This window comes from Euprymna scolopes, chromosome 30 (assembly GCF_053919585.1).
Source record: "Euprymna scolopes isolate OS-2025 chromosome 30, ASM5391958v1, whole genome shotgun sequence".
Taxonomy (NCBI): domain Eukaryota; kingdom Metazoa; phylum Mollusca; class Cephalopoda; order Sepiida; family Sepiolidae; genus Euprymna; species Euprymna scolopes.
In genome coordinates, this window is record NC_136511.1 from 24,235,574 (window position 1) to 24,249,439 (window position 13,866).

Sequence of the window (13,866 nt, forward strand, 5' to 3'; positions counted from 1 at the left end):
AACTTGTGTATAGTAAACAAGAAAAGAGAGAAATAGCGGAAAATGGCGTAAAGGAATGAAAACAAGAAAAGAATAAATAACCAAACACAAAATCTCGCGAGATGGATTCGAAAAATCGATCTAAGGATAACAGTAAGACCAACTACAGTCCTCCGCTCTACCAACTGAGCTATCGCGAGAAGCTATAGACGACGCTGCTTTTCTTTACATTTCTAAGTAATTTAACTTGTGTATAGTAAACAAGAAAAGAGAGAAATAGCGGAAAATGTCGTAAAGGAATGAAAACAAGAAAAGAATAAATAACCAAACACAAAATCTCGCGAGATGGATTCGAAAAATCGACCTAAGGATAACAGTAAGACCAACTACAGTCCTCCGCTCTACCAACTGAGCTATCGCGAGAAGCTATAGACGACGCTGCTTTTCTTCAAATTTCTAAGTAATTTAACTTTTGTATAGTAAACAAGAAAAGAGAGAAATAGCGGAAAATGTCGTAAAGGAATGAAAACAAGAAAAGAATAAATAACCAAACACAACCTCTCGCGAGACGGATTCGAACCATCGACCTAAGGATAACAGTAAGACCAACTACAGTCCTCCGCTCTACAAACTGAGCTATCGCGAGAAGCTATAGACGACGCTGCTTTTCTTCAAATTTCTAAGTAATTTAACTTTTGTGTAGTAAACATGAAAAGAGAGAAATAGCGGAAAATGTCGTCAAGGAATGAAAACAAGAAAAGAATAAATAACCAAACACAAAATCTCGCGAGACGGATTCGAACCATCGACCTAAGGATAACAGTAAGACCAACTACAGTCCTCCGCTCTACCAACTGAGCTATCGCGAGAAGCTATAGACGACGCTGCTTTTCTTCAAATTTCTAAGTAATTTAACTTTTGTATAGTAAACAAGAAAAGAGAGAAATAGCGGAAAATGTCGTAAAGGAATGAAAACAAGAAAAGAATAAATAACCAAACACAAAATCTCGCGAGACGGATTCGAACCATCGACCTAAGGATAACAGTAAGACCAACTACAGTCCTCCGCTCTACCAACTGAGCTATCGCGAGAAGCTATAGACGACGCTGCTTTTCTTTACATTTCTAAGTAATTTAACTTGTGTATAGTAAACAAGAAAAGAGAGAAATAGCGGAAAATGGCGTAAAGGAATGAAAACAAGAATAAATAACCAAACACAAAATCTCGCGAGACGGATTTGAACCATCGACCTAAGGATAACAGTAAGACCAACTACAGTCCTCCGCTCTACCAACTGAGCTATCGCGAGAAGCTATAGACAATGCTGCTTTTCTTTACATTTCTAAGTAATTTAACTTGTGTATAGTAAACAAGAAAAGAGAGAAATAGCGGAAAATGTCGTAAAGGAATGAAAACAAGGAAAGAATAAATAACCAAACACAAAATCTCGGGAGACGGATTCGAAAAATCGACCTAAGGATAACAGTAAGACCAACTACAGTCCTCCGCTCTACCAACTGAGCTATCGCGAGAAGCTATAGACGGCGCTGCTTTTCTTCAAATTTCTAAGTAATTTAACTTTTGTATAGTAAACAAGAAAAGAGAGAAATAGCGGAAAATGTCGTAAAGGAATGAAAACAAGAAAAGAATAAATAACCAAACACAAAATCTCGCGAGACGGATTCGAACCATCGACCTAAGGATAACAGTAAGACCAACTACAGTCCTCCGCTCTACCAACTGAGCTATCGCGAGAAGTTATAGACGCCGCTGCTTTTCTTCAAATTTCTAAGTAATTTAACTTTTGTATAGTAAACAAGAAAAGAGAGAAATAGCGGAAAATGTCGTAAAGGAATGAAAACAAGAAAAGAATAAATAACCAAACACAAAATCTCGCGAGACGGATTCGAACCATCGACCTAAGGATAACAGTAAGACCAACTACAGTCCTCCGCTCTACCAACTGAGCTATCGCGAGAAGCTATAGACGCCGCTGCTTTTCTTAATATTTCTAAGTAATTTAACTTGTGTATAGTAAACAAGGAAAGAGAGAAATAGCGGAAAATGTCGTAAAGGAATGAAAACAGGAAAAGAATAAATAACCAAACACAAAATCTCGCGAGACGGATTCGAACCATCGACCTAAGGATAACAGTAAGACCAACTACAGTCCTCCGCTCTACCAACTGAGCTATCGCGAGAAGCTATAGACGACGCTGCTTTTCTTTACATTTCTAAGTAATTTAACTTGTGTATAGTAAACAAGAAAAGAGAGAAATAGCGGAAAATGTCGTAAAGGAATGAAAACAAGAAAAGAATAAATAACCAAACACAAAATCTCGCGAGACGGATTCGAACCATCGACCTAAGGATAACAGTAAGACCAACTACAGTCCTCCGCTCTACCAACTGAGCTACCGCGAGAAGCTAGAGACGACGCTGCTTTTCTTCAAATTTCTAAGTTATTTAACTTTTGTATAGTAAACAAGAATAGAGAGAAATAGCGGAAAATGTCGTAAAGGAATGAAAACAAGAAAAGAATAAATAACCAAATACAAAATCTCGCGAGACGGATTCGAACCATCGACCTAAGGATAACAGTAAGACCAACTACAGTCCTCCGCTCTACAAACTGAGCTATCGCGAGAAGCTATAGACGGCACTGCTTTTCTTTACATTTCTAAGTAATTAAACTTGTGTATAGTAAACAAGAAAAGAGAGAAATAGCGGAAAATGTCGTAAAGGAATGAAAACAAGAAAAGAATAAATAACCAAACACAAAATCTCGCGAGACGGATTCGAACCATCGACCTAAGGATAACAGTAAGACCAACTACAGTCCTCCGCTCTACCAACTGAGCTATCGCGAGAAGCTATAGACGGCGCTGCTTTTCTTCAAATTTCTAAGTAATTTAACTTGTGTATAGTAAACAAGAACAGAGAGAAATAGCGGAAAATGTCGTAAAGGAATGAAAACAAGAAAAGAATAAATAACCAAACACAAAATCTCGCGAGACGGATTCGAACCATCGACCTAAGGATAACAGTAAGACCAACTACAGTCCTCCGCTCTACCAACTGAGCTATCGCGAGAAGCCATAGACGCCGCTGCTTTTCTTAAAATTTCTAAGTAATTTAACTTTTGTATAGTAAACAAGAAAAGAGAGAAATAGCGGAAAATGTCGTAAAGGAATGAAAACAAGAAAAGAATAAATAACCAAACACAAAATCTCGCGAGACGGATTCGAACCATCGACCTAAGGATAACAGTAAGACCAACTACAGTCCTCCGCTCTACCAACTGAGCTATCGCGAGAAGCTATAGACGCCGCTGCTTTTCTTCAAATTTCTAAGTAATTTAACTTTCGTATAGTAAACAAGAAAAGAGAGAAATAGCGGAAAATGTCGTAAAGGAATGAAAACAAGAAAAGAATAAATAACCAAACACAAAATCTCGGTAGACGGATTCGAACCATCGACCTATGGATAACAGTAAGACCAACTACAGTCCTCCGCTCTACCAACTGAGCTATCGCGAGAAGCTATAGACGGCGCTGCTTTTCTTCAAATTTCTAAGTAATTTAACTTTTGTATAGTAAACAAGAAAAGAGAGAAATAGCGGAAAATGTCGTAAAGGAATGAAAACAGGAAAAGAAAAAAAAACCACACACAAAATCTCGCGAGACGGATTCGAACCATCGACCTAAGGATAACAGTAAGACCAACTACAGTCCTCCGCTCTACCAACTGAGCTATCGCGAGAAGCTATAGACGGCGCTGCTTTTCTTCAAATTTCTAAGTAATTTAACTTGTGTATAGTACACAAGAAAAGAGAGAAATCGCGGAAAATGTCGTAAGGAATGAAAACAAGAAAAGAATAAATAACCAAACACAAAATCTCGCGAGACGGATTCGAACCATCGACCTAAGGATAACAGTAAGACCAACTACAGTCCTCCGCTCTACCAACTGAGCTATCGCGAGAAGCTATAGACGACGCTGCTTTTCTTCAAATTTCTAAGTAATTTAACTTGTGTATAGTAAACAAGAAAAGAGAGAAATAGCGGAAAATGACGTAAAGGAATGAAAACAGGAAAAGACTAAATAACCAAACACAATATCTCGCGAGACGGATTCGAACCATCGACCTAAGGATAACAGTAAGACCAACTACAGTCCTCCGCTCTACCAACTGAGCTATCGCGAGAAGCTATAGACGGCGCTGCTTTTCTTTACATTTCTAAGTAATTTAACTTGTGTATAGTAAACAAGAAAAGAGAGAAATAGCGGAAAATGTCGTAAAGGAATGAAAACAAGAAAAGAATAAATAACCAAACACAAAATCTCGCGAGACGGATTCGAACCATCGACCTAAGGATAATAGTAAGACCAACTACAGTCCTCCGCTCTACCAACTGGGCTATTGCGAGAAGCTATAGACGACGCTGCTTTTCTTTACATTTCTAAGTAATTTAACTTTTGTATAGTAAACAAGAAAAGAGAGAAATAGCGGAAAATGTCGTAAAGGAATGAAAACAAGAATAAATAACCAAACACAAAATCTCGCGAGACGGATTCGAACCATCGACCTAAGGATAATAGTAAGACCAACTACAGTCCTCCGCTCTACCAACTGAGCAATCGCGAGAAACTATAGACGGCGCTGCTTTTCTTTACATTTCTAAGTAATTTAACTTGTGTATAGTAAACAAGAAAGGGAGAAATAGCGGAAAATGTCGTAAAGGAATGAAAACAGGAAAAGAATAAATAATCGAACACAAAATCTCGCGAGACGGATTCGAACCATCGACCTAAGGATAACAGTAAGATCAACTACTATCCTCCACTCTACCAACTGAGCAATCGCGAGAAGCTATAGACGGCACTGCTTTTCTTTACATTTCTAAGTAATTTAACTTGTGTATAGTAAACAAGAAAAGAGAGAAATAGCGAAAAATGTCGTAAAAGAATGAAAACAAGAAAAGAATAAATAACCAAACACAAAATCTCGCGAGACGGATTCGAACCATCGACCTAAGGATAATAGTAAGACCAACTACAGTCCTCCGCTCTACCAACTGAGCTATCGCGAGAAGCTATAGACAGCGCTGCTTTTCTTAACATTTCTAAGTAATTTAACTTTTGTATAGTAAACAAGAAAAGAGAGAAATAGCGGAAAATGTCGTAAAGGAATGAAAACAAGAATAAATAACCAAACACAAAATCTCGCGAGACGGATTCGAACCATCGACCTAAGGATAATAGTAAGACCAACTACAGTCCTCCGCTCTACCAACTGAGCAATCGCGAGAAACTATAGACGGCGCTGCTTTTCTTTACATTTCTAAGTAATTTAACTTGTGTATAGTAAACAAGAAAGGGAGAAATAGCGGAAAATGTCGTAAAGGAATGAAAACAGGAAAAGAATAAATAATCAAACACAAAATCTCGCGAGACGGATTCGAACCATCGACCTAAGGATAACAGTAAGATCAACTACTATCCTCCACTCTACCAACTGAGCAATCGCGAGAAGCTATAGACGGCACTGCTTTTCTTTACATTTCTAAGTAATTTAACTTGTGTATAGTAAACAAGAAAAGAGAGAAATAGCGAAAAATGTCGTAAAAGAATGAAAACAAGAAAAGAATAAATAACCAAACACAAAATCTCGCGAGACGGATTCGAACCATCGACCTAAGGATAATAGTAAGACCAACTACAGTCCTCCGCACTACCAACTGAGCTATCGCAAGAAGCTATAGACGACGCTGCATGTCTTTACATTTCTAAGTAATTTAACTTTTGTATAGTAAACAAGAAAAGAGAGAAATAGCGGAAAATGTCGTAAAGGAATGAAAACAAGAATAAATAACCAAACACAAAATCTCGCGAGACGGATTCGAACCATCGACCTAAGGATAACAGTAAGACCAACTACAGTCCTCCGTACTACCAACTGAGCTATCGCAAGAAGCTATAGACGACGCTGCATGTCTTTACATTTCTAAGTAATTTAACTTTTGTATAGTAAACAAGAAAAGAGAGAAATAGCGGAAAATGTCGTAAAGGAATGAAAACAAGAATAAATAACCAAACACAAAATCTCGCGAGACGGATTCGAACCATCGACCTAAGGATAACAGTAAGACCAACTACAGTCCTCCGCACTACCAACTGAGCTATCGCAAGAAGCTATAGACGACGCTGCATGTCTTTACATTTCTAAGTAATTTAACTTTTGTATAGTAAACAAGAAAAGAGAGAAATAGCGGAAAATGTCGTAAAGGAATGAAAACAAGAAAAGAATAAATAACCAAACACAAAATCTCGCGAGACGGATTCGAACCATCGACCTAAGGATAACAGTAAGACCAACTACAGTCCTCCGATCTACCGACTGAGCTATCGCAAGAAGCTATAGACGACGCTGCATTTCTTTACATTTCTAAGTAATTTAACTTTTGTATAGTAAACAAGAAAAGAGAGAAATAGCGGAAAATGTCGTAAAGGAATGAAAACAAGAAAAGAATAAATAACCAAACACAAAATCTCGCGAGACGGATTCGAACCATCGACCTAAGGATAACAGTAAGACCAACTACAGTCCTCCGCTCTACCAACTGAGCTATCGCGAGAAGCTATAGACGGCGCTGCTTTTCTTCAAATTTCTAAGTAATTTAACTTGTGTATAGTAAACAAGAAAAGAGAGAAATAGCGGAAAATGTCGTAAAGGAATGAAAACAAGAAAAGAATAAATAACCAAACACAAAATCTCGACAGACGGATTCGAACCATCGACCTAAGGATAACAGTAAGACCAACTACAGTCCTCCGCTCTACCAACTGAGCTATCGCGAGAAGCTATAGACGGCGCTGCTTTTCTTCAAATTTCTAAGTAATTTAACTTGTGTATAGTAAACAAGAAAAGAGAGAAATAGCGGAAAATGTCGTAAAGGAATGAAAACAAGAAAAGAATAAATAACCAAACACAAAATCTCGCGAGACGGATTCGAACCATCGACCTAAGGATAACAGTAAGTCCAACTACAGTCCTCCGCACTACCAACTGAGCTATCGCAAGAAGCTATAGACGACGCTGCATGTCTTTACATTTCTAAGTAATTTAACTTTTGTATAGTAAACAAGAAAAGAGAGAAATAGCGGAAAATGTCGTAAAGGAATGAAAACAAGAAAAGAATAAATAACCAAACACAAAATCTCGCGAGACGGATTCGAACCATCGACCTAAGAATAACAGTAAGACCAACTACAGTCCTCCGCTCTACCAACTGAGCTATCGCGAGAAGCTATAGACGGCGCTGCTTTTCTTCACATTTCTAAGTAATTTAACTTGTGTATAGTAAACAAGAAAAGAGAGAAATAGCGGAAAATGTCGTAAAGGAATGAAAACAAGAAAAGAATAAATAACCAAACACAAAATCTCGCGAGACGGATTCGAACTATCGACCTAAGTATAACAGTAAGACCAACTACAGTCCTCCGATCTAATAACTGAGCTATCGCGAGAAGCTATAGACGGCGCTGCTTTTCTTCAAATTTGTAAGTAATTTAACTTGTGTATAGTAAACAAGAAAAGAGAGAAATAGCGGAAAATGTCGTAAAGGAATGAAAACAAGAAAAGAATAAATAACCAAACACAAAATCTCGCGAGACGGATTCGAACCATCGACCTAAGGATAACAGTAAGACCAACTACAGTCCTCCGCTCTACCAACTGAGCTATCGCGAGAAGCTATAGACGGCGCTGCTTTTCTTCAAATTTCTAAGTAATTTAACTTGTGTATAGTAAACAAGAAAAGAGAGAAATAGCGGAAAATGTCGTAAAGGAATGAAAACAAGAAAAGAATAAATAACCAAACACAAAATCTCGCGAGACGGATTCGAACCATCGACCTAAGGATAACAGTAAGACCAACTACAGTCCTCCGATCTACCAACTGAGCTATCGCGAGAAGCTATAGACGGCGCTGCTTTTCTTCAAATTTGTAAGTAATTTAACTTGTGTATAGTAAACAAAAAAAGAGAGAAATAGCGGAAAATATCGTAAAGGAATGAAAACAAGAAAACAATAAATAACCAAACACAAAATCTCGCGAGACGGATACGAACCATCGACCTAAGGATAACAGTAAGACCTACTACAGTCCTCCGCTCTACCAACTGAGCTATCGCGAGAAGCTATAGACGACGCTGTTTTTCTTTACATTTCTAAGTAATTTAACTTGTGTATAGTAAACAAAAAAAGAGAGAAATAGCGGAAAATGTCGTAAAGGAATGAAAACAAGAAAACAATAAATAACCAAACACAAAATCTCGCGAGACGGATTCGAACCATCGACCTAAGGATAACAGTAAGACCAACTACAGTCCTCCGCTCTACCAACTGAGCTATCGCGAGAAGCTATAGACGGCGCTGCTTTTCTTCAAATTTCTAAGTAATTTAACTTGTGTATAGTAAACAAGAAAAGAGAGAAATAGCGGAAAATGTCGTAAAGGAATGAAAACAAGAAAATAATAAATAAACAAACACAAAATCTCGCGAGACGGATTCGAACCATCGACCTACGGATAACAGTAAGACCAACTACAGTCCTCCGCTCTACCAACGGAGCTATCGCGAGAAGCTATAGACGGCGCTGCTTTTCTTCACATTTCTAAGTAATTTAACTTGTGTATAGTAAACAAGAAAAGAGAGAAATAGCGGAAAATGTCGTAAAGGAATGAAAACAAGAAAAGAATAAATAACCAAACACAAAATCTCGCGAGACGGATTCGAACCATCGACCTAAGTATAACAGTAAGACCAACTACAGTCCTCCGATCTACCAACTGAGCTATCGCGAGAAGCTATAGACGGCGCTGCTTTTCTTCAAATTTGTAAGTAATTTAACTTGTGTATAGTAAACAAGAAAAGAGAGAAATAGCGGAAAATGTCGTAAAGGAATGAAAACAAGAAAAGAATAAATAACCAAACACAAAATCTCGCGAGACGGATTCGAACCATCGACCTAAGGATAACAGTAAGACCAACTACAGTCCTCCGATCTACCGACTGAGCTATCGCAAGAAGCTATAGACGACGCTGCTTTTCTTTACATTTCTAAGTAATTTAACTTTTGTATAGTAAACAAGAAAAGAGAGAAATAGCGGAAAATGTCGTAAAGGAATGAAAACAAGAAAAGAATAAATAACCAAACACAAAATCTCGCGAGACGGATTCGAACCATCGACCTAAGGATAACAGTAAGACCAACTACAGTTCTCCGCTCTACCAACTGAGCTATCGCGAGAAGCTATAGACGGCGCTGCTTTTCTTCAAATTTCTAAGTAATTTAACTTGTGTATAGAAACAAGAAAAGAGAGAAATAGCGGAAAATGTCGTAAAGGAATGAAAACAAGAAAAGAATAAATAACCAAACACAAAATCTCGCGAGACGGATTCGAACCATCGACCTAAGTATAACAGTAAGACCAACTACAGTCCTCCGATCTACCAACTGAGCTATCGCGAGAAGCTATAGACGGCGCTGCTTTTCTTCAAATTTGTAAGTAATTTAACTTGTGTATAGTAAACAAAAAAAGAGAGAAATAGCGGAAAATGTCGTAAAGGAATGAAATCAAGAAAACAATAAATAACCAAACACAAAATCTCGCGAGACGGATTCGAACCATCGACCTAAGGATAACAGTAAGACCAACTACAGTCCTCCGCTCTACCAACTGAGCTATCGCGAGAAGCTATAGACGACACTGTTTTCCTTTAACTTTTATAAGTAATTTAACTTGTGTATAGTAAACAAAAAAAGAGAGAAATAGCGGAAAATGTCGTAAAGGAATGAAAACAAGAAAAGAATAAATAACCAAACACAAAATCTCGCCAGACGGATTCGAACCATCGACCTAAGGATAACAGTAAGACCTACTACAGTCCTCCGCTCTACCAACTGAGCTATCGCGAGAAGCTATAGACGACGCTGTTTTTCTTTACATTTCTAAGTAATTTAACTTGTGTATAGTAAACAAAAAAAGAGAGAAATAGCGGAAAATGTCGTAAAGGAATGAAAACAAGAAAACAATAAATAACCAAACACAAAATCTCGCGAGACGGATTCGAACCATCGACCTAAGGATAACAGTAAGACCAACTACAGTCCTCCGCTCTACCAACTGAGCTATCGCGAGAAGCTATAGACGGCGCTGCTTTTCTTCAAATTTCTAAGTAATTTAACTTGTGTATAGTAAACAAGAAAAGAGAGAAATAGCGGAAAATGTCGTAAAGGAATGAAAACAAGAAAATAATAAATAACCAAACACAAAATCTCGCGAGACGGATTCGAACCATCGACCTACGGATAACAGTAAGACCAACTACAGTCCTCCGCTCTACCAACTGAGCTATCGCCAGAAGCTATAGACGGCGCTGCTTTTCTTCAAATTTCTAAGTAATTTAACTTTTGTATAGTAAACAAGAAAAGAGAGAAATAGCGGAAAATGTCGTAAAGGAATGAAAACAAGAAAAGAATAAATAACCAAACACAAAATCTCGCGAGACGGATTCGAACCATCGACCTAAGGATAACAGTAAGACCAACTACAGTCCTCCGCTCTACCAACTGAGCTATCGCGAGAAGCTATAGACGGCGCTGCTTTTCTTCAAATTTCTAAGTAATTTAACTTTTGTATAGTAAACAAGAAAAGAGAGAAATAGCGGAAAATGTCGTAAAGGAATGAAAACAAGAAAAGAATAAATAACCAAACACAAAATCTCGCGAGACGGATTCGAACCATCGACCTAAGGATAACAGTAAGACCAACTACAGTCCTCCGCTCTACCAACTGAGCTATCGCGAAAAGCTATAGACGACGCTGCTTTTCTTTACATTTCTAAGTAATTTAACTTGTGTATAGTAAACAAGAAAAGAGAGAAATAGCGGAAAATGTCGTAAAGGAATGAAAACAAGAAAAGAATAAATAACCAAACACAAATTCTCGCGAGACGGATTCGAACCATCGACCTAAGGATAACAGTAAGACCGACTACAGTCCTCCGCTCTACCAACTGAGCTATCGCGAGAAGCTATAGACGGCGCTGCTTTTCTTCAAATTTCTAAGTAATTTAACTTGTGTATAGTAAACAAGAAAAGAGAGAAATAGCGGAAAATGTCGTAAAGGAATGAAAACAAGAAAAGAATAAATAACCAAACACAAAATCTCGCGAGACGGATTCGAACCATCGACCTAAGGATAACAGTAAGACCAACTACAGTCCTCCGCTCTACCAACTGAGCTATCGCGAGAAGCTATAGACGGCGCTGCTTTTCTTCAAATTTCTAAGTAATATAACTTGTGTATAGTAAACAAGAAAAGAGAGAAATAGCGGAAAATGTCGTAAAGGAATGAAAACAAGAAAAGAATAAATAACCAAACACAAAATCTCGCGAGACGGATTCGAACCATCGACCTAAGGATAACAGTAAGACCAACTACAGTCCTCCGCTCTACCAACTGAGCTATCGCGAGAAGCTATAGACGGCGCTGCTTTTCTTCAAATTTCTAAGTAATTTAACTTGTGTATAGTAAACAAGAAAAGAGAGAAATAGCGGAAAATGTCGTAAAGGAATGAAAACAAGAAAAGAATAAATAACCAAACACAAAATCTCGAAAGATGGATTCGAACCATCGACCTAAGGATAACAGTAAGACCAACTACAGTCCTCCGCTCTACCAACTGAGCTATCGCGAGAAGCTATAGACGGCGCTGCTTTTCTTCAAATTTCTAAGTAATATAACTTGTGTATAGTAAACAAGAAAAGAGAGAAATAGCGGAAAATGTCGTAAAGGAATGAAAACAAGAAAAGAATAAATAACCAAACACAAAATCTCGCGAGACGGATTCGAACCATCGACCTAAGGATAACAGTAAGACCAACTACAGTCCTCCGATCTACCAACTGAGCTATCGCGAGAAGCTATAGACGGCGCTGCTTTTCTTCAAATTTCTAAGTAATTTAACTTGTGTATAGTAAACAAGAAAAGAGAGAAATAGCGGAAAATGTCGTAAAGGAATGAAAACAAGAAAAGAATAAATAACCAAACACAAAATCTCGCGAGACGGATTCGAACCATCGACCTAAGGATAACAGTAAGACCAACTACAGTCCTCCGCTCTACCAACTGAGCTATCGCGAGAAGCTATAGACGACGCTGTTTTTCTTTACATTTCTAAGTAATTTAACTTGTGTATAGTAAACAAAAAAAGAGAGAAATAGCGGAAAATGTCGTAAAGGAATGAAAACAAGAAAACAATAAATAACAAAACACAAAATCTCGCGAGACGGATTCGAACCATCGACCTAAGGATAACAGTAAGACCAACTACAGTCCTCCGCTCTACCAACTGAGCTATCGCGAGAAGCTATAGACGACACTGTTTTCCTTTACATTTCTAAGTAATTTAACTTGTGTATAGTAAACAAAAAAAGAGAGAAATAGCGGAAAATGTCGTAAAGGAATTAAAACAAGAAAAGAATAAATAACCAAACACAAAATCTCGCGAGACGGATTCGAACCATCGACCTAAGGATAACAGTAAGACCAACTACAGTCCTCCGCTCGACCAACTGAGCTATCGCGAGAAGCTATAGACGGCGCTGCTTTTCTTCAAATTTCTAAGTAATTTAACTTGTGTATAGTAAACAAGAAAAGAGAGAAATAGCGGAAAATGTCGTAAAGGAATGAAAACAAGAAAAGAATAAATAACCAAACACAAAATCTCGCGAGACGGATTCGAACCATCGACCTAAGGATAACAGTAAGACCAACTACAGTCCTCCGCTCTACCAACTGAGCTATCGCGAGAAGCTATAGACGACGCTGTTTTTCTTTACATTTCTAAGTAATTTAACTTGTGTATAGTAAACAAAAAAAGAGAGAAATAGCGGAAAATGTCGTAAAGGAATAAAAACAAGAAAACAATAAATAACCAAACACAAAATCTCGCGAGACGGATTCGAACCATCGACCTAAGGATAACAGTAAGACCAACTACAGTCCTCCGCTCTACCAATAGAGCTATCGCGAGAAGCTATAGACGACGCTGTTTTTCTTTACATTTCTAAGTAATTTAACTTGTGTATAGTAAACAAGAAAAGAGAGAAATAGCGGAAAATGTCGTAAAGGAATGAAAACAAGAAAACAATAAATAACCAAACACAAAATCTCGCGAGACGGATTCGAACCATCGACCTAAGGATAACAGTAAGACCAACTACAGTCCTTCGCTCTACCAACTGAGCTATCGCGAGAAGCTATAGACGGCGCTGCTTTTCTTTACATTTCTAAGTAATTTAACTTGTGTATAGTAAACAAGAAAAGAGAGAAATAGCGGAAAATGTCGTAAAAGAATGAAAACAAGAAAAGAATAAATAACCAAACACAAAATCTCGCGAGACGGATTCGAACCATCGACCTAAGGATAACAGTAAGACCAACTACAGTCCTCCGCTCTACCAACTGAGCTATCGCGAGAAGCTATAGACGACGCTGTTTTTCTTTACATTTCTAAGTAATTTAACTTGTGTATAGTAAACAAAAAAAGAGAGAAATAGCGGAAAATGTCGTAAAGGAATGAAAACAAGAAAAGATTAAATAACCAAACACAAAATCTCGCGAGACGGATTCGAACCATCGACCTAAGGATAACAGTAAGACCAACCACAGTCCTCCGCTCTACCAACTGAGCTATCGCGAGAAGCTATAGACGGCGCTGCTTTTCTTCAAATTTCTAAGTAATTTAACTTTTGTATAGTAAACAAGAAAAGAGAGAAATAGCGGAAAATGTCGTAAAGGAATGAAAACAAGAA

The 13,866-nt window shown here is 37.8% G+C and overlaps 1 protein-coding gene and 55 non-coding genes across 56 annotated transcripts in view; all 56 read right to left on the bottom strand.

Annotated features, from left to right (window-relative positions):
• Positions 1-13,866, bottom strand: part of LOC145254717 (uncharacterized) — a 281,182-nt gene that overhangs the window by 113,178 nt on the left and 154,138 nt on the right. The gene's annotated exons all lie outside the window — the stretch shown is intronic.
• Positions 316-402, bottom strand: Trnay-gua (transfer RNA tyrosine (anticodon GUA)). The gene is given in 2 exon segments: positions 316-351; positions 366-402. It is a non-coding gene; the product is annotated as a tRNA-Tyr (tRNA).
• Positions 539-625, bottom strand: Trnay-gua (transfer RNA tyrosine (anticodon GUA)). Its single transcript is given in 2 exon segments — positions 539-574; positions 589-625. It is a non-coding gene; the product is annotated as a tRNA-Tyr (tRNA).
• Trnay-gua (transfer RNA tyrosine (anticodon GUA)) lies at positions 762-848 on the bottom strand. Its single transcript is given in 2 exon segments — positions 762-797; positions 812-848. It is a non-coding gene; the product is annotated as a tRNA-Tyr (tRNA).
• Positions 985-1,071, bottom strand: Trnay-gua (transfer RNA tyrosine (anticodon GUA)). The gene is given in 2 exon segments: positions 985-1,020; positions 1,035-1,071. It is a non-coding gene; the product is annotated as a tRNA-Tyr (tRNA).
• Positions 1,203-1,289, bottom strand: Trnay-gua (transfer RNA tyrosine (anticodon GUA)). Its single transcript is given in 2 exon segments — positions 1,203-1,238; positions 1,253-1,289. It is a non-coding gene; the product is annotated as a tRNA-Tyr (tRNA).
• Positions 1,649-1,735, bottom strand: Trnay-gua (transfer RNA tyrosine (anticodon GUA)). Its single transcript is given in 2 exon segments — positions 1,649-1,684; positions 1,699-1,735. It is a non-coding gene; the product is annotated as a tRNA-Tyr (tRNA).
• Positions 1,872-1,958, bottom strand: Trnay-gua (transfer RNA tyrosine (anticodon GUA)). Its single transcript is given in 2 exon segments — positions 1,872-1,907; positions 1,922-1,958. It is a non-coding gene; the product is annotated as a tRNA-Tyr (tRNA).
• Positions 2,095-2,181, bottom strand: Trnay-gua (transfer RNA tyrosine (anticodon GUA)). Its single transcript is given in 2 exon segments — positions 2,095-2,130; positions 2,145-2,181. It is a non-coding gene; the product is annotated as a tRNA-Tyr (tRNA).
• Positions 2,318-2,404, bottom strand: Trnay-gua (transfer RNA tyrosine (anticodon GUA)). Its single transcript is given in 2 exon segments — positions 2,318-2,353; positions 2,368-2,404. It is a non-coding gene; the product is annotated as a tRNA-Tyr (tRNA).
• On the bottom strand, positions 2,541-2,627 carry Trnay-gua (transfer RNA tyrosine (anticodon GUA)). Its single transcript is given in 2 exon segments — positions 2,541-2,576; positions 2,591-2,627. It is a non-coding gene; the product is annotated as a tRNA-Tyr (tRNA).
• On the bottom strand, positions 2,764-2,850 carry Trnay-gua (transfer RNA tyrosine (anticodon GUA)). The gene is given in 2 exon segments: positions 2,764-2,799; positions 2,814-2,850. It is a non-coding gene; the product is annotated as a tRNA-Tyr (tRNA).
• On the bottom strand, positions 2,987-3,073 carry Trnay-gua (transfer RNA tyrosine (anticodon GUA)). Its single transcript is given in 2 exon segments — positions 2,987-3,022; positions 3,037-3,073. It is a non-coding gene; the product is annotated as a tRNA-Tyr (tRNA).
• Positions 3,210-3,296, bottom strand: Trnay-gua (transfer RNA tyrosine (anticodon GUA)). The gene is given in 2 exon segments: positions 3,210-3,245; positions 3,260-3,296. It is a non-coding gene; the product is annotated as a tRNA-Tyr (tRNA).
• Trnay-gua (transfer RNA tyrosine (anticodon GUA)) lies at positions 3,656-3,742 on the bottom strand. Its single transcript is given in 2 exon segments — positions 3,656-3,691; positions 3,706-3,742. It is a non-coding gene; the product is annotated as a tRNA-Tyr (tRNA).
• Trnay-gua (transfer RNA tyrosine (anticodon GUA)) lies at positions 3,878-3,964 on the bottom strand. Its single transcript is given in 2 exon segments — positions 3,878-3,913; positions 3,928-3,964. It is a non-coding gene; the product is annotated as a tRNA-Tyr (tRNA).
• On the bottom strand, positions 4,101-4,187 carry Trnay-gua (transfer RNA tyrosine (anticodon GUA)). The gene is given in 2 exon segments: positions 4,101-4,136; positions 4,151-4,187. It is a non-coding gene; the product is annotated as a tRNA-Tyr (tRNA).
• Positions 4,324-4,410, bottom strand: Trnay-gua (transfer RNA tyrosine (anticodon GUA)). The gene is given in 2 exon segments: positions 4,324-4,359; positions 4,374-4,410. It is a non-coding gene; the product is annotated as a tRNA-Tyr (tRNA).
• On the bottom strand, positions 4,542-4,628 carry Trnay-gua (transfer RNA tyrosine (anticodon GUA)). The gene is given in 2 exon segments: positions 4,542-4,577; positions 4,592-4,628. It is a non-coding gene; the product is annotated as a tRNA-Tyr (tRNA).
• On the bottom strand, positions 4,987-5,073 carry Trnay-gua (transfer RNA tyrosine (anticodon GUA)). Its single transcript is given in 2 exon segments — positions 4,987-5,022; positions 5,037-5,073. It is a non-coding gene; the product is annotated as a tRNA-Tyr (tRNA).
• On the bottom strand, positions 5,205-5,291 carry Trnay-gua (transfer RNA tyrosine (anticodon GUA)). Its single transcript is given in 2 exon segments — positions 5,205-5,240; positions 5,255-5,291. It is a non-coding gene; the product is annotated as a tRNA-Tyr (tRNA).
• Positions 5,650-5,736, bottom strand: Trnay-gua (transfer RNA tyrosine (anticodon GUA)). Its single transcript is given in 2 exon segments — positions 5,650-5,685; positions 5,700-5,736. It is a non-coding gene; the product is annotated as a tRNA-Tyr (tRNA).
• Positions 6,086-6,172, bottom strand: Trnay-gua (transfer RNA tyrosine (anticodon GUA)). Its single transcript is given in 2 exon segments — positions 6,086-6,121; positions 6,136-6,172. It is a non-coding gene; the product is annotated as a tRNA-Tyr (tRNA).
• On the bottom strand, positions 6,309-6,395 carry Trnay-gua (transfer RNA tyrosine (anticodon GUA)). The gene is given in 2 exon segments: positions 6,309-6,344; positions 6,359-6,395. It is a non-coding gene; the product is annotated as a tRNA-Tyr (tRNA).
• Trnay-gua (transfer RNA tyrosine (anticodon GUA)) lies at positions 6,532-6,618 on the bottom strand. The gene is given in 2 exon segments: positions 6,532-6,567; positions 6,582-6,618. It is a non-coding gene; the product is annotated as a tRNA-Tyr (tRNA).
• Positions 6,755-6,841, bottom strand: Trnay-gua (transfer RNA tyrosine (anticodon GUA)). Its single transcript is given in 2 exon segments — positions 6,755-6,790; positions 6,805-6,841. It is a non-coding gene; the product is annotated as a tRNA-Tyr (tRNA).
• Positions 6,978-7,064, bottom strand: Trnay-gua (transfer RNA tyrosine (anticodon GUA)). Its single transcript is given in 2 exon segments — positions 6,978-7,013; positions 7,028-7,064. It is a non-coding gene; the product is annotated as a tRNA-Tyr (tRNA).
• On the bottom strand, positions 7,201-7,287 carry Trnay-gua (transfer RNA tyrosine (anticodon GUA)). The gene is given in 2 exon segments: positions 7,201-7,236; positions 7,251-7,287. It is a non-coding gene; the product is annotated as a tRNA-Tyr (tRNA).
• Positions 7,647-7,733, bottom strand: Trnay-gua (transfer RNA tyrosine (anticodon GUA)). Its single transcript is given in 2 exon segments — positions 7,647-7,682; positions 7,697-7,733. It is a non-coding gene; the product is annotated as a tRNA-Tyr (tRNA).
• On the bottom strand, positions 7,870-7,956 carry Trnay-gua (transfer RNA tyrosine (anticodon GUA)). The gene is given in 2 exon segments: positions 7,870-7,905; positions 7,920-7,956. It is a non-coding gene; the product is annotated as a tRNA-Tyr (tRNA).
• Trnay-gua (transfer RNA tyrosine (anticodon GUA)) lies at positions 8,093-8,179 on the bottom strand. Its single transcript is given in 2 exon segments — positions 8,093-8,128; positions 8,143-8,179. It is a non-coding gene; the product is annotated as a tRNA-Tyr (tRNA).
• On the bottom strand, positions 8,316-8,402 carry Trnay-gua (transfer RNA tyrosine (anticodon GUA)). The gene is given in 2 exon segments: positions 8,316-8,351; positions 8,366-8,402. It is a non-coding gene; the product is annotated as a tRNA-Tyr (tRNA).
• Positions 8,539-8,625, bottom strand: Trnay-gua (transfer RNA tyrosine (anticodon GUA)). Its single transcript is given in 2 exon segments — positions 8,539-8,574; positions 8,589-8,625. It is a non-coding gene; the product is annotated as a tRNA-Tyr (tRNA).
• On the bottom strand, positions 8,762-8,848 carry Trnay-gua (transfer RNA tyrosine (anticodon GUA)). The gene is given in 2 exon segments: positions 8,762-8,797; positions 8,812-8,848. It is a non-coding gene; the product is annotated as a tRNA-Tyr (tRNA).
• Positions 8,985-9,071, bottom strand: Trnay-gua (transfer RNA tyrosine (anticodon GUA)). Its single transcript is given in 2 exon segments — positions 8,985-9,020; positions 9,035-9,071. It is a non-coding gene; the product is annotated as a tRNA-Tyr (tRNA).
• Positions 9,208-9,294, bottom strand: Trnay-gua (transfer RNA tyrosine (anticodon GUA)). Its single transcript is given in 2 exon segments — positions 9,208-9,243; positions 9,258-9,294. It is a non-coding gene; the product is annotated as a tRNA-Tyr (tRNA).
• Trnay-gua (transfer RNA tyrosine (anticodon GUA)) lies at positions 9,430-9,516 on the bottom strand. The gene is given in 2 exon segments: positions 9,430-9,465; positions 9,480-9,516. It is a non-coding gene; the product is annotated as a tRNA-Tyr (tRNA).
• On the bottom strand, positions 9,653-9,739 carry Trnay-gua (transfer RNA tyrosine (anticodon GUA)). Its single transcript is given in 2 exon segments — positions 9,653-9,688; positions 9,703-9,739. It is a non-coding gene; the product is annotated as a tRNA-Tyr (tRNA).
• Trnay-gua (transfer RNA tyrosine (anticodon GUA)) lies at positions 9,877-9,963 on the bottom strand. Its single transcript is given in 2 exon segments — positions 9,877-9,912; positions 9,927-9,963. It is a non-coding gene; the product is annotated as a tRNA-Tyr (tRNA).
• On the bottom strand, positions 10,100-10,186 carry Trnay-gua (transfer RNA tyrosine (anticodon GUA)). Its single transcript is given in 2 exon segments — positions 10,100-10,135; positions 10,150-10,186. It is a non-coding gene; the product is annotated as a tRNA-Tyr (tRNA).
• Trnay-gua (transfer RNA tyrosine (anticodon GUA)) lies at positions 10,323-10,409 on the bottom strand. Its single transcript is given in 2 exon segments — positions 10,323-10,358; positions 10,373-10,409. It is a non-coding gene; the product is annotated as a tRNA-Tyr (tRNA).
• Trnay-gua (transfer RNA tyrosine (anticodon GUA)) lies at positions 10,546-10,632 on the bottom strand. The gene is given in 2 exon segments: positions 10,546-10,581; positions 10,596-10,632. It is a non-coding gene; the product is annotated as a tRNA-Tyr (tRNA).
• On the bottom strand, positions 10,769-10,855 carry Trnay-gua (transfer RNA tyrosine (anticodon GUA)). Its single transcript is given in 2 exon segments — positions 10,769-10,804; positions 10,819-10,855. It is a non-coding gene; the product is annotated as a tRNA-Tyr (tRNA).
• Trnay-gua (transfer RNA tyrosine (anticodon GUA)) lies at positions 10,992-11,078 on the bottom strand. Its single transcript is given in 2 exon segments — positions 10,992-11,027; positions 11,042-11,078. It is a non-coding gene; the product is annotated as a tRNA-Tyr (tRNA).
• On the bottom strand, positions 11,215-11,301 carry Trnay-gua (transfer RNA tyrosine (anticodon GUA)). The gene is given in 2 exon segments: positions 11,215-11,250; positions 11,265-11,301. It is a non-coding gene; the product is annotated as a tRNA-Tyr (tRNA).
• On the bottom strand, positions 11,438-11,524 carry Trnay-gua (transfer RNA tyrosine (anticodon GUA)). The gene is given in 2 exon segments: positions 11,438-11,473; positions 11,488-11,524. It is a non-coding gene; the product is annotated as a tRNA-Tyr (tRNA).
• Positions 11,661-11,747, bottom strand: Trnay-gua (transfer RNA tyrosine (anticodon GUA)). Its single transcript is given in 2 exon segments — positions 11,661-11,696; positions 11,711-11,747. It is a non-coding gene; the product is annotated as a tRNA-Tyr (tRNA).
• Trnay-gua (transfer RNA tyrosine (anticodon GUA)) lies at positions 11,884-11,970 on the bottom strand. The gene is given in 2 exon segments: positions 11,884-11,919; positions 11,934-11,970. It is a non-coding gene; the product is annotated as a tRNA-Tyr (tRNA).
• On the bottom strand, positions 12,107-12,193 carry Trnay-gua (transfer RNA tyrosine (anticodon GUA)). Its single transcript is given in 2 exon segments — positions 12,107-12,142; positions 12,157-12,193. It is a non-coding gene; the product is annotated as a tRNA-Tyr (tRNA).
• On the bottom strand, positions 12,330-12,416 carry Trnay-gua (transfer RNA tyrosine (anticodon GUA)). The gene is given in 2 exon segments: positions 12,330-12,365; positions 12,380-12,416. It is a non-coding gene; the product is annotated as a tRNA-Tyr (tRNA).
• Trnay-gua (transfer RNA tyrosine (anticodon GUA)) lies at positions 12,553-12,639 on the bottom strand. Its single transcript is given in 2 exon segments — positions 12,553-12,588; positions 12,603-12,639. It is a non-coding gene; the product is annotated as a tRNA-Tyr (tRNA).
• Trnay-gua (transfer RNA tyrosine (anticodon GUA)) lies at positions 12,776-12,862 on the bottom strand. Its single transcript is given in 2 exon segments — positions 12,776-12,811; positions 12,826-12,862. It is a non-coding gene; the product is annotated as a tRNA-Tyr (tRNA).
• Trnay-gua (transfer RNA tyrosine (anticodon GUA)) lies at positions 12,999-13,085 on the bottom strand. Its single transcript is given in 2 exon segments — positions 12,999-13,034; positions 13,049-13,085. It is a non-coding gene; the product is annotated as a tRNA-Tyr (tRNA).
• Trnay-gua (transfer RNA tyrosine (anticodon GUA)) lies at positions 13,222-13,308 on the bottom strand. Its single transcript is given in 2 exon segments — positions 13,222-13,257; positions 13,272-13,308. It is a non-coding gene; the product is annotated as a tRNA-Tyr (tRNA).
• Positions 13,445-13,531, bottom strand: Trnay-gua (transfer RNA tyrosine (anticodon GUA)). Its single transcript is given in 2 exon segments — positions 13,445-13,480; positions 13,495-13,531. It is a non-coding gene; the product is annotated as a tRNA-Tyr (tRNA).
• Positions 13,668-13,754, bottom strand: Trnah-gug (transfer RNA histidin (anticodon GUG)). The gene is given in 2 exon segments: positions 13,668-13,703; positions 13,718-13,754. It is a non-coding gene; the product is annotated as a tRNA-His (tRNA).